Source organism: Macaca thibetana, chromosome X, assembly GCF_024542745.1.
Source record: "Macaca thibetana thibetana isolate TM-01 chromosome X, ASM2454274v1, whole genome shotgun sequence".
Classification (NCBI taxonomy): Eukaryota; Metazoa; Chordata; class Mammalia; order Primates; family Cercopithecidae; genus Macaca; species Macaca thibetana.
The window spans coordinates 109,830,302-109,840,764 of NC_065598.1; the positions used below are offsets into that span (position 1 = coordinate 109,830,302).

Consider the following 10,463-nt stretch of genomic DNA (forward strand, 5'->3'; position numbering starts at 1 on the left):
CTCTGCCACGACAGAGGTTTCTGACTGTGGGACACATTGTGGTTTTTGTTTTCTTCCAGTCTTCTAATTTAAAAAGACATTCCTGGGTGACAGGCACAGTGCAGAAGCGTGAGCTATCGAAAGAACCTGGTGAGTTCTCACAAGGCCCAGCAAACCTGGTTACATTCCACAGCACTAGTGACTTGCTTGTGGAAGTCTGGAAGTTGCTTGTGTGTCACGGTGACGGCTCTCACGGTTGTCTCCTTTGGCAAATCCTTTAAGGAATTCTCTAACCATTGACACTGTTCTTAGATCGCCTTGCAGTGGCATTTAGCCATACGAATTCTACTGTGGAAAACAGACAGACTCATCGGTGCCAAAAAGTCATACAGGAAATATGGCCACTTTTATGCGAGTCTCTAAATAAGCACCCGGCTCATAATCAGATTGCAAAGCACTGTTGCAGGTGCCTGCTCTTTGCGGTTCGCTGTGTAGGCAAAGGATCTGCTGTGCTGCTGTAACCACTAGAATGATTCACACCATTTGTGTGAATGCATGCCACGTACGTCAGCATTCTTGTTTCCTATACCTTGGCATTATCCTCGTAGATGAGTATGGCATGGAAGATGGCTGTGGGCAGGGACCACCAGACATGTCCAGGCACTGCGCATTCCCACCTTTCAGCTCCTAGAACAGCAGAATGGTCTCCAGAATCACTCTGACACTGTAGATGACCTGTTCAGGCTATCCACCAGGTTTATTCAGCGTAGCCCTGTCACCTTGCTCAGAAGCCAAGTAGTCATCCCTATCTTACAGTGGGCCATTGCTTCTACTAACATGGACCACTGGGATGCCAATTGTAAGGTCATGAGGCTCCTATAAGAACTCATGACTTCCGTAAATCAAGACTTTGATTTACGGAAAGAACTGATGGACAGGAGATTAACCAGCTTGGACAGCAGCTTGTCAGACAACTGCCCCACACATGCTGCTTGTGTCTCCCCACCCCATACTCACATGGGGCGGAAGTGCTCTGGGAGATCATGCAGGTGGACAGACCGACTTTTTGGTGATGGTTATAGAATTCCTTAAAAGGCTTTTTTAAAAGCCTTCAATTGAACTTACAACAATAAGGTTTTCGCTATACAGAGAAAAAAAAAACAAAAACAAAACACCATATATATATGTATATATTTTGTTTGTTTGTTTGCTTTTTGAAGATGGAGTTTTGCTCTGGTTGCCCAGGCTGGAGGGCAATGGCAGGATCTTGGCTCACCGCAACGTCCACCTCCCGAGTTCAAGTGATTCTTCTGCCTCAACCTCCCGAGTAGCTGGGATTACAGGCATGCGCCACCATGCCTGGCTAATTTTGTATTTTTATTAGAGACGGGGTTTCTCCATGTTGGTCAGGCTGGTCTCGAACTTCCGGCCTCAGGTGATCCACCCGCCTCGGCCTCCCAAGGTGCTGGGATTACAGGCATGAGCCGCAGCGCCTGGCCGAAAAAATATAGGTATTTTAAATGTGGCTGGGCTGCACCTTGTGGAGCGCGGGTGTGGCTGCGCAGGCGCCAGCCGCCAACTGTCACAGAATGCGTTGCCTGAGCCCGGATGCCAGCGTACCTGCGGCTCCGCACTCGGGGCTTGCGAGGAGACTGGCAAGCGCAGACGCCACGTACTATATCCCCTGAGACACGGTCACCATTTTTGGTCGCCATTCTGCTGGCACTAAGGTGCTGGGGTCGGTAGAAGAGTAAGTGAGAGCATCGTGGGTGGTGCGGTCGCAGCCATGTCATTGTTACCGCTGCGGGTGGCGGTGGTGCGCTCAAGTAACCAGAACCGGAGCATGGAGGCACACAGTATCCTCAGCAAATGAGGATTCAGTGTCCAGTCCTTTGGAACAGCACCTCATGTGAAGTTTCCAGGACCAGCACCTAACAAGCCAAATATTTATGATTTCGAAACCACATATGATGAAATGTACATTGATCTTATCACGAAAGACGAAGAATTCTATACACAGAATGGCATTCTGTATATGTTAGACAGAAATAAGAGAATCAAGCTCCGGCCAGAAAGGTTCCAGGATTGCAAAGATGTGTTTGATCTGATCATCACTTGTGAAGAGAAAATTGATGACCGGTAGTGGAAGATCTGAATTCCAGAGAACAGGAGACCTGCCAGCCAGTGCATGTGGTGAACATGGACATCCAGGACAACCAGAAAGATGCCATCATAGGGGCATTTCTCATCTGCGAGCTCTGCCAGTGTATGCAGCGTTCAGAGGATACGGAGAATGAGATTGATCAGCTGCTGCAGAAGTTGGAGGAGAAGAATGGCCAGGCCTTCCTGCACATGGTCTGCTTCTACTAATGGTCTGGCCTGGAGCCCGTGCTGTCACCACCGCTTACTGCTGCTGCTACCACCACCATGGCCAACTTTGCCACTACTGCTGCCGCGGCTGCCTCCCTTGCCACTGCAGCCCTTCTGAAGCCATCGTGTTGAACTTACTTTTGTTAATACATTTTACTTCCTGATATTTGTTTATACTTTTGGATATTTGGTTGATGATTCTTTACCCAAAGGAATCGTACTTGTAAAATGAGAGGAGATATATAAATTCCAAGTTTCTTTTATCCCACACTTACTTATGAGTAGCATATTGATGATAAATTGTTGTTGTTGTTTTCCTTTAACCAAGGAGTTTGAGAAGAGCTGCCAGACCTTCATGCACAGGCCTCCTCACCCAAATTTAGAGTTGTTTGCTGTCTTTTTTTTTTTTTTTTTTTTTTTTTTTTTGGAGACACAGTCTCACTTTGTCACCCAGGCTGGAGTGCAGTGTCAATAACTCAGCTCACTGCAGCCTCGACCTCTGGGCCTCAAGGGATCATCGCACTTCAACCCCCAAAATAGCTGGGACTACAGGTGCACGCCACCACGCTAAGCTAATTTGTTGCATTTTTTGGGTAGCGACAGGTTCTGAAATCCTGGCCTCAAGTGATCCTTCCACCTCAGCCTCCCAAAGTGCTGGGATTACAGGCATGAGCCACCATGCCTGGTCTGCTTTCTTATAGTTGTGTTTTAAGAGGTCTTTATATATTTTGGATTACAGTCCTTTATCAGATTTGTGTTCTGCCAATATTTTCAACCAGGCTGTCACTTGTATTTTCATTTCCTTGATAGAGTCTATAGCAGAGAACAAGATTTTAATTTTAATACCGTCAAAATTTCCAATTGTTTCACTTGTGTCATGCTTTTGGTGTTGTATATAAAAGCCACTGCCAGACCAAGGTCATCTAGATGTTCTTATATGTTAACTAGAATACCATTCTTAATAACCTTTGTATTTTTGTATGTGTTTTATACTTTCCATTATTTTCTAAAGAAAATGCTTTGGGCCGGGCGCGGTGACTCAAGCCTGTAATCCCAGCACTTTGGGAGGCCCAGGCGGGCGGATCACGAGGTCAGGAGATCGAGACCATCCTGGCTAACACGGTGAAACCCCGTCTCTACTAAAAAATACAAAAAAACTAGCCGGGCGAGGTGGCGGGCGCCTGTAGTCCCAGCTACTTGGGAGGCTGAGGCAGGAGAATGGCATAAACCCAGGAGGCAGAGCTTGCAGTGAGCCGAGATCCGGCCACTGCACTCCAGCCTGGGTGACAGAGCAAGACTCCGTCTCAAAAAAAAAAAAAAAAAGAAAAAAGAAAAGAAAATGCTTTGGTACTTATTCTGGAGATCAAATTCAGAGTGTACGTGAGTTGTTGCCTTATAGAATACATTACTTTGAAATTCAGTTATATATATAGGCATGACATATGGGTAAAATCATATAATTATAAATATATTTGTAGGTATATCATGACGTATACCTGTACTCATTTATAGCACTATAGACATATAGTTTTACAAGGTGATCAAATATTTTAGAACCAATTATCAATAAAATTTTTAAAATTATCTATCCTATTTCAAGATATATAGGTCCAACATATTCATAACACTTATATAGTGACACAGAATATGAAATAAGCATATAAGGTAGCTATAAAACAATTGCTGGAATTATCAAAGAAGCAAGGTTATTAAATACATCTTAGTTTTATTGCTTTCACTTTTCTCCAAACTAAAATTTGTTAATGCCTTTGGCTTAGTAGGAAAAAATAACCTTTTGGGTGTGAGACTGTGATGGTTAACACTGAGAGTCAACTTGATTGGATTGAAGGACACAAAGTATTGATCCTGGGTGTGTTTGTGAGGGTGTTGCCAAAGGAGATTAACATTTGAGTCAGTGGGCTGGGGAAGGCAGACCCACTCTTAATCTGAGTGGGCACAATCTAATTAGCTGCCAACATAGCTAGAATATTAGCAGGCAGAAAAATGTGAAAAGAGAGACCGGCCTAGCCTCCCAGCCTACATCTTTCTCCCATGCTGGATGCTTCCTATCCTCCAACATTGGACTCCAAGCTCTTCAGTTTTGGAACTCGGATTGGCTCTCCTTGCTCCTCAGCCTGCAGACGTCCTATTTTGGGACCTCGTGATCATGTGAGTTAATACTTAATAAACTCACATATATATACATGCTCCATTCTTTCTGTTCCTCTAGATAACCGTGACTAATACAGAGACTAAACTGTCTTTGGCAAATGTCACTGCATTGATTGTCTGAATTGATACATGTTACCTAAAAGATTTTCAGAATCTATGCTGCTATTTGGAAGCCTGAACTAATATTCTTTCTCATTCCAAAATGTGTTAGGCCTGTTTGAAAACAAAATTATTCGATTAGAGAAGGACAGTATTCTACCCTAGGTATAAACTGTGTTCTACTAGAATTTCCAAACCAACTTTAAAAATACCATTTGTGTGTCTCTTTCTGGCAGCCCTTTATATCTGAAAATAAGGGATAAACCAGATTAAAACTGACTACAGATCAATTGCTACTTTAGTAGTCTACATTGATGCTACATTTTTGTGGTGTAAATGTCTCAGATTCCTTAATTGAAAAATGATTTATGTTTATATTTCTGCCTAAGGTGCCTTTCCCCCTGTCTAATTTTTGTTAAACTTGACAAACTGTCCCCTTCTCAAGATCTAGTTCTAATGTCACTTCTGTCATGGCTTCCTTGACAAACACAACCTAAAGATCATCCTATCTCTGGGATGTCATATGACTTTGATTATGCATGATTTCTTCGCTTTTGGCAGTGTATTCTAGTTGGTTACATTCTCATGTACTTTCTTGCTTGGCTTTGAGCTCCTGAAAAGCCAGGACTGTGTCTCATACCTAGAGAAGAGCCAGCCCACTGGAGTAGCATAATAAATATTTATTGCATAAAATAATGAATTACAGCAGTTAGAACATTAATAATCAAATATGGGTAGCACTGTGAGCTGTTGAGGAGACTATTTGAAGGTTTGTCTCTGGATGAACTCAACCAGCCAGAACATAGCCCTTAAATATCTGAAAAATACTTTCAAGCTCCTATAAGGTAATTACAAAGACTTGGACTTTGAAGCCTGTAATTACAATTCCAATATTTATAATTCCAATTATAGTAGCCTTCCTCCAATATTTTATTGACTTTTAACCAGCAGAAAATTCTTAAGTTTATTTATCTAGTCTCCCTTATCATAGAAGAGAAAAAAAAAATCAGAAATCTGGAGACTTAAGACAAATTCTCATCAGTAACAGTAATATTCTAAAAGTAGAAGAAGGCGGCCTGGTGTGGTGGCTCATGCCTGAAATTCCAACACATTGGGAGGCCAAGGTTGGAGGATTGCTTGAGTTCAGGAGTTCAAAACCAGCCTAGACAACATAGGGAGATAGCATCTGTACAAAAAAATAAAAATTAGCCAGGCACGGTGGCTTGTGCCTGTAGTCCCAGCTTCTCGGGAGACTGAGAAGGGAAGATCATTGAGCCCAGGGGATTGAGGCTACAGTGAGCTATGGTTGCACCACTGCACTTCAGCTTGTGTGACAGGACCAGATTCCATCTAAATAAATAAATGGGAGAAGAGACAAAACAAAAACCTGTCTTCAAACTGGATTATGACACTCTTGAATGTTGGATATTTATAATTATTAACCCAGGTTAAGGCAATTTATGTTCAATGTCATTTATTTAGGAAGGCAGGAAGCATACAGATTTTAGGTATATGAAAGATTTTAGATAGATTAACCATAAAAAGTTACATTTTTAAAATGGTGTTGGTGTTTTAATGATAAGTTGCCTTGAAAATGTACTTCATGTGGAAAACTTCATTCTTAAAAGATAGCGGATACCATTATACTATTCAGCTCTTGTTATATCCAGGCCATAGGATCCTATTTGAAAGAGAAAACACATATGTCACCTTTCTAAGGATATAGGGAGAAAGAGGAGTATGGTATCAACTTATTGCCACAAGTCGAGGCAGAAAAGTGTTCTGCCAAAGAATGTGGTATGAGAAATTAAACCACTGACAATGCCTCTCATGAGGATAGGTGTTGGAAAATATCAAAGACGAAAGGATTACATAAATGCATCCCCCTTTTTTACAGATGAAATAAGTAAATGTCCTTAGAATATAACTTGAAAATTGCTATCAACCTGCTGGTTATGAAGACTGTTGTGGATCAACATCAAATTATAAATTATTATACCAGATATATTTTACAGTACCTCCCCCCACCCATAACCCTGTTGAATGTAAACTGCCTTACTCATAGAACTGTACAGGGATGGCGACCATGTTTTATCCATTACCATTTCTCCCTGAAGTTGATTGGGCTAAGACTTTGAACTTGACCCAAATGTGGCCCATTTGTAGGTTTGCCAGTGGTCCATGTGGTCTGACAAAGAGGAACAAGGACAGTTAGATTTCTTTCTTAAAAATTTTGAACTGGGCCATTGTGAAGTTGAAGCAATTGCTAGCATGGGTTGAAGCTAAGAGAATGCCATGAAGGAGCATAAAGGACTAAGGGATCTAAAATATGGCAAGATGCGTCTATGTGTAAGACAAAGATATGAGGAATAGAAATTTTGTGATTCTGTAAATTGTGCAATACAACTGGTCATGAAGTGGGCAAAATGAAGCCAATTACCAAATATGACCTTTTAGAAAGAATTTAAGTGCTATTATAACCAATCAACAATGTATTACATAATAAATACATTTTTCTGATACTCGACTATAAATCCAGAGGTTAGTTTCTAAGGTTGGTCGTTGGCTCTGCAATGTCATAAAAAATGCACGCCTTATTTTATCTTATAACTCCATCATTATCATAAATAGTTTGCATCCTTAGGCCTGTTGTCTCATATTTGGAAGTTGGTTGCTGCACCTCCAGCCTTCATATATATAATAGTACCTAAGGAAGGGAGGGAGAAAGGAGGAGAAACAAACTGAAATCTCCCATTTCTCTCTCTTATCAGAGGTGAAAATCATTCTCAGAAGCCCACAGCAAGTTTATCCATATCTGTTCTTGGTCAGAATATAGTATAATGCGCATTTCCAGTTCTATCACTGTCTAAGAGGAATGAGAGAGCCATGATTGACTTAGACCATAGTTTCTCTGGAAAAGTATGATGCACACCTATTTTTGAAAATAACGATTTATTGGAACACTACTATGCACATTTATTTATATATTGTCTAAGGCTGTATTCATGACATAGCAGGTGAGTTGAATATAGTTGCAACAGAGACCATATGAGCCATAAAGCCTAAAATATTTACTACCTGGACCTTTACATAAAGAGTTTGCCAACTTCTAAGTTAAATCTATCATGATTCATCCACTGGAACTGAACACGTTTTGCCATTTGAATAAAGTTGAAGTCCTATTAGCAGGCAAGACGAGGGAAATGGCTGTTGGGTAAAATATAACACCACCTCTGTGAAGGAATTGGTGAATGAATGAGAGAAAGAGCAAGAGTGAGCATGACAGAGGGAAAGCATATGAGGATCAGCGTTTCTTTAGTACCCAATAAGTTTTCAAATCACAGTTCCAATAGTTTTTGGGGGTGGGGGAGACATGCCAGAAATATAACATAATAGCAAGTTGAATGTATTCACTGGAACTAGAGTTAGTAACTTTGTTTAGATTCAAAATATGAGAAAATTGAGTTTTGCTTCATGATAATTTGGTATATATTTGTACAACTTTTATTCTCAGTATTTACAAAAGAATGCCGAGCTGAATACTACTTACAGTTAATGCCATGGGCCTTTCCAAACTCTTCCAAGTATGAGACATAACCCCCACCTTTAACTTGAAATAGAAGATGTACTTTGTTTAAAATAAAAATAGGAAATGTACCATAATTATCTTTCCTATCAACTTTTGATATTTGTACTTTCTTAAAAAATTAATGATGTGTCAATTATGCTGGTATATTATATTTTAAGAATTAATCTTTATGAAAGAAACATATAGTTTCATTTAAATTTGTTAACTGTAGTTCTTAGGTGAATTTGACTTCTTGCCTCTCCCTAGGAGCAAAACTGAAATATTTTATAACATTCCATCATGCTTTCAGAGTTGACATTTTATGTAGACAGGTGCGTATATATAATTGTAAGAGACTAGAAAGGCCTATCTTCCTCAAAACACTTTTAGTTTTTCAAAACGAACTAAAAATCCACAAAGAGAGTTTCATTGTTTGGAGTCAGATAATTTTATTTCTAGACTCGGCACAAATACTTCCTTACTGTTTGATCTTATTCAAGTTATTTAAGCTTTCCTGGTCTCATGTTCCTAATCAGCAATATGGAAATAATAACATACTCTTCCTGCCTACTATATACATAATAAGTGATAGTTATGAAAGTACTTTTAAAATGCAATCAACATACAAATATAAGGACTTGACATTATGCTGCAAGTACATCTCAATGAGTGAATCAGTACGTTAACATACATAATTTACATAATTTAGGAAATGACCTTTTATTGCTTTTTTACTGGATATCAGCAGGGGAGGGGGCACCGGATGGGAAGCACTTTGGGAGGCCGAGACGGGCGGATCACGAGGTCAGGAGATCGAGACCATCCTGGCGAACACGGTGAAACCCCGTCTCTACTAAAAAAATACAAAAATCTAGCCGGGCGCGGTGGCGGGCGCTTGTAGTCCCAGCTACTCGGGAGGCTGAGGCAGGAGAATGGCGTAAACCCGGGAGGCGGAGCTTGCAGTGAGCTGAGATCCGGCCACTGCACTTCAGCCTGGGCGACAGAGCGAGACTCTGTCTCAAAAAAAAAAAAAAAAAAAAAAAAAAAAAAAAAAAGAAATCAGCAGTTAAAAATGTGAATTGTTTTTAACTATCTTCCAAATTCTGGGTGGGATAGTGAACTGGCATAGTCTAGTAACGCAAATAAGTTAGTTACTGCTAGTTTCCTAAAGGAAGAGAAACAGAAGCGAAAGATTCAAAAGGGAAATGGAAAGATACCAAAGAAAATTTTCATCGTTTGTAATTATGCCCAAATCTAGTAGTGCTTTCAAAATCATAAACATTTCAATTTAATTATATACATATTGAGTATGTAAAGAAAGATACCAAAGAAAATTTTCATCGTTTGTAATTATTCCCAAATCTATTAGTGCTTTCAAAATCATAAGCATTTTAATTTAAGTATATACATATTGAGTATGTAAAGAACAAGTTAAGGATGTATAAATGGAGACTCTGATATAGGGGGATATGTTGCATTTTGAAATAAGACAGATGACAACAGGAGGGGTAAATCCTGGAAGGAAAATATCTTACATCAAAAATGAAATGTGAATGAAAGCATAGAGGGAGAAAGACAGAAAATATTGTAAAATAGACAGTAGTTGATCAGTCTAGATCAAAGGGTATAGTAAGAGCAAGTATAGTAATGTACAAGATTGGAGAGCTGAAAGCCAGATCAAGGCAGGTTTTGAAGGAATTGTTCCTACATGTATAGTGCATATATGTATCATACCAACTATGTATCATCTACGGACACATATAACATGATATACTACAAATCATGACAAAATAGAACGGTTGCTAATCCTTTGTGTACTAAATGTTCAATCACAGACTTTTATCATCATTATGGCTAATATCAATTTTACTTTCCCATTTCTACATTTAATTGTTTTTATTTAAATTTCTAAATATCTATAGTGAGTAATTCACTTTTGAAAATTTCACAATATAATGTTTTCATCATCATACATAAGATAAAAGAGAAAAAAATGACAACTTCATGCTTTGTAAATTCCCTTGGTTATAAATGGACTGTGAGTTTTTTCACAGCAGATCTATATGAAGTGATTTTCTGGTTGCTGTTGATTTCCAGGGTTGAGTCTTGGAAGTTAATGGGAGTCTGAGTGATTCTTCTTCAGGGATTTCTATTGTGAAGGCAAGCATGGGCAGCCTTAGCAGTTTTATATAGAGGAACATTATCCTTCATTAAAATAAAGTAGAAAGACATTGCAAGTGTTTTTGCTGACATTTCCAGATGCACTATATTTACT

General features: G+C 39.5%; 2 pseudogenes; both read left to right on the forward strand.

Annotated features, from left to right (window-relative positions):
- The first annotated feature begins 284 nt into the window (after positions 1-284).
- LOC126945874 (transportin-3-like) lies at positions 285-1,112 on the forward strand (annotated as a pseudogene).
- A 653-nt stretch (positions 1,113-1,765) lies between these two features.
- Positions 1,766-2,349, forward strand: LOC126946472 (RNA polymerase II subunit A C-terminal domain phosphatase SSU72-like; annotated as a pseudogene).
- The last annotated feature ends 8,114 nt before the right edge of the window (positions 2,350-10,463 follow it).